This window comes from Mastomys coucha, unplaced genomic scaffold (assembly GCF_008632895.1).
Source record: "Mastomys coucha isolate ucsf_1 unplaced genomic scaffold, UCSF_Mcou_1 pScaffold9, whole genome shotgun sequence".
Taxonomy (NCBI): Eukaryota; Metazoa; Chordata; class Mammalia; order Rodentia; family Muridae; genus Mastomys; species Mastomys coucha.
Genome location: NW_022196915.1, coordinates 104,871,806 through 104,876,250, shown reverse-complemented (window position 1 = coordinate 104,876,250; position 4,445 = coordinate 104,871,806).

Sequence of the window (4,445 nt, the reverse complement as noted above, 5' to 3'; positions counted from 1 at the left end):
CCACTCTCTTTCTGCCTTTATCTGTCTCTACTACCCTCTCAACCCCCCCCCATGTCCTGAATAAACTCTATTCTATACCATCATGTGGCTCCCACAGGGGTGAAGGGATGCCTCAGTATGGACCCTCAGAAGCACCCCCTTCTCCACATCCACCGAACATATTCTTTCTCTCTTTATTTTTATTAAACACAGCAACCAGTCTCAAAGTTATGTGCAAGTACCTCCCTCTCTGGGGTACTTGTCTCACCCTCACTGGGCAGATGACATGAAGCTCAAATGCACCGTTGAGCAGCTCTGTTAGGTCAAGACTCTCTTGACACCTTGCCTTTCGACCTGGTGGCTTACTTTTGTCAGTACTGTGTTAGTTTTCTAGGGCTGCAACTGTAACAAAGTGTAATAGGAAAGACATTAGTTGCTCTTTTGTAATAGTTTTGCTTTGAGCAAAAATGTTGCACAGTGTTCCCAGTATGATTATGACTCTAGCTGTCCTCAGTTGGCACAGGATGTGAATTTCCCCTTTGTTCAGGAAGAATGACATCATCCCTTTGTCTACTGTATGCATACTGTATATGGTATTCACCTTTGAATCATATAGAATCATTTTTGGCTCCAGATCAATTTTCCCAGGCTGAAGCAGGGTATTTAATTCTATCTGCACTTTCAAGCATTCATTAAGGGTATCGGAATGCCTGGTTGAGACTGCTATATGATGGACTGTCATGCTTACACACAGAAGTATGGCCGTACAATACTAGAGGCAAGAAGTATGGAATTAAGATTTTATTTCTTTTGGAGGAGCTTGTGAAAGACATGTTTCATATATTTTCCAGGCTTCTGATTCCTTGCTGACAAACTTGGGCATTCCCTGACTTCTCTGGTACCATCTTGGTCTGTCTGCATTGATTGGGCTCTGTGTGATGCTGTTTAAGTCCCCCACTTTATGTAGATACTAAAGTTAATAATTACATGCTCAGTGGCCTCTAGTGTGACCTCATATTTTTTTCATTTGTTTTTTGAATCAAGGTTGGTTTTTCTTAAGAGCTAGCTTGAATATAGATTTAAGCATAGGCATTAAGAAAAGAGAGAGGCACTTTAGAAGAGTACAATTTACACCCAAGTCCTGACAGGGGGAGAGACAGACAGAGACAAAATCAGAGACAGAGACATAATCAGAGACAGACAGACAGATAGAGACAGGAAAAGAGACAGGATGACAGACAGAATGAAACAGACAGACAGGTACATACACACACAGAGAGACAGAGACACAGAGAAAGACAGAGACAGAGACAGGATGAGCAAGTCCATAACATCATCTGAATTAATAACAGCTGGAATGGCCATCCTTCTAAAAATGGTCTCATTCTGAGATTGGGATTAGGATTTCAAGATGTGAATTTTGGAGGATACCATTCAGTTCATTACACGCCTCTGTCTTTACTCCATGCTTGAGCTTTTGGTATATTTTCACTCTTCTTTGAGGCTATTCCTTCCACAGATGTATTAGAGCTCACATAACTCGTGCCACCTTAAAACAACGTTCACCCAGACATCGCCAATGGCTCCTTCTACACTGACTCTGAGCAGCATTCCAGTGGGCTCACCCCCTTCCCATCTCAACACGAGAAGCTTTCCATGGACTCTGAGCCCCATTTTTTGTTCTGGCTGCCTTCTCTTGTCCTCTATGACCCGGGCCAGCCCCCTCACTTGGTTAACTCCACAGACTGCAGTCTATCTTCCTACCTTGTCACTTCCCGATGCTCCTGCTCAGGACTGTGGACCCGTGTATTTTGCTAGATGCAACAGCTGCCCTTAGATTAAATGTTGAGCTGGCTGGATTCTGGAAGTTCTTAGGTGTTTCAGGTTTGGCCTTGTCACAAGCTCCTAACATAACATTTTCTTTCTACCTCACTGGCTGCTCCTCTCCATTTTCTTTGCTCGTCTCTCTGTGAGCCCTTTAAAATGTCAGTGTTTCTCAGCAGCCTCTTCTGAACACTCCACACTTGCTCCTCTGTGGGCTTTACTGGCATCAAAGCTCCCACAGCCATCTGTCTGCTCTGACCCTCAAATACATTTCGAGTGAGCATGGCTCTCTTGAGTTCCAGGCTGACATGAACTATTACGAGTGGACATTGTCAGATATGTATCCACAGACAGCTTAGACTCAATTTGTTCCACCTGAATCCATCAAATGTCACCCAAGTCCATTTGTCTGTCTGTACAGGATATCTCAATCAATGGTATTTGACCACACGTCTCAGCCAGATTTGATTTCTTCCTTCCCTTTCCCTCTTCCACAAGTCACATCCAATCATTCCTATTCCTTATTTTTTATTTTTTAATTCTCCAATTCTACTTCTGGCAGTAGCTTATTTCAGGCTATTAACATCATTGTCCAAGACTGTGGTGGTGGCACCAGCAGGTCTCCTTGTTTGAGGTCTTACTGTAATCTGATCCATTCACATCACAGCAAGTGACCTTTCTCTCGGTGCAATACCACTCTCCTCTTAGAAGACATTGCCAGAGCCTACAACTGCTTCGAGATAATTAAAATGCAAACTGCACGTGTGGTAAGTCAGTCAGTCCAGTGCATGTCTCTGTCGCTCCTTGATAATAGCTCTTGTAACTGCTTGCTGACCTCACTCTGATGGGCAACCTTTCCGAATACTCAGAGGTTCCTAATGCAGCATCCTGATTCCCTCATCCTAAAGCTTTTGTGAATACTGCTGTCATTGTAGACGTCTACGCTTTCCTTGACACACCAATGCCTGCCTGCAGCTGCAAGCTTACATCCCAAAATGGAGTACAGAGCTAAACATAGAAACCTCAACAGAGGAATCTCTAATGTTTGAGAAGCACTTAATGAAACATTCGACATCCTTAGTCACCAGAGAAATGCAAGTCAAAACGACTCTGAGAGAGTATCCTATGCTGGTCAGACTAGCTAAGATCAAAAACTCAAGGAACAGCACATGATGGAGAGGATGCAGAGCAAGGGGAACACTCCTCCATTGCTAATGGAAGTGCAAACCTGTACAGCTATGATGGAAGTCAATTTGGCAGTTTTTCAGAAAATTGGAAGTAGTTCTACCCCAAGACCCAGCTATACCACTCCTGGGCATATACCTCCAAATGCCCCACTATTGCACAAAGACACTTGCTTAACTATGCTCATAACAGCTTTATTCATAGTAGCCAGGAACTGGAAAAAACCCAGATGTTTCTCACCTGAAGGATGGATAAAGAAAATGTGGCTCATTTACATAATGGAATACCACGCAGTAATTAAAAACAAAGACGCCATTAAATGTGCAGGCAAGTGGATGGAACTTGAGAATGTCATCCTGAATGAGATAACCCAGATCCAAAAGGACATATATAGTATATACTCACTAATAAGTGGATATTAGCCATAAAATACAGAGCAACCATGCAGACCCAAAGGAACTAAGTAATAAAGAGGGCCCAAGGGAAGATGCTTGAATCTCACTTGGAAGGAAAGTAAAATAGACATTGGAGGTAGATAGAGGGAGGGAACTTGGTGGGAGAAAGGGTGACGAGGGAAACAGGGATCATGATCAGGACTGAGAAGAGCTGGGCAGAAGATGTCTCAAAGAGGGAATGGAAATCTGTAGGGTGTATCTTTGGAACTAGTCAGAGACCTGGGATGGGGATGGTTCCCAGGAGTCTATGGGGGTGACCCTAGCTAAGACTCCTAGCAACTGGGGATATGGAGCCTAAAGTGGCTACCTCCTGTAGCCAGGTGGGTCCTCTAGTGGAGGGAGGGGGCCCCAACTCACCCATAAAATCTTTGGCCCAAAATGTCTTATGCCTACAAGATGTGCAGGAACAACGATGAAGCAGAAACTGAAGGAATCAGTAACAAATGACTACCTCAACTTGAGACCCCCCCTATGTGAGAGCTCCAATCCCTAACACTATCATTGATACTCTGCTATGCTTGAAGACTGAAGCATAGCACAGCTGTCATCCGCGAGACTTCATCCGGCAGCTGCTGGAAATGGGTGCAGAGATCCCCAGCCAGTAATCAGGTGGAGCTCAGGGAATCTTGTGGAAGAGTAGGAGGAAGGATTGAGGGAACTGGAGGGGTCAAAGACACCACCACAAGAAGACCTATAGAGTCAAGTAACCTGGGCCCATGGGGGCTCCCAGAGACTGAACCAATAACCAAAGAGCATGCAGAAACTGGACCTATGCCTCCTACACATATATAGCAGATGTGTAACTTAGTCTTCATGTGGGTCCCCCAACAATTGGAGGTGAGAGGGTAATGGGGAGAAGGGGTTGTGAGGGCAGGACTGGGAGGAGAGTAGGGAAGAGGGCTGCTATTGGGATGCAAAATGAATATATATGTATGTATGTATGTATGTATGTATGTATGTATGTATGCATGTATGTGTGCATGTGTGCATGTATGTATGTAT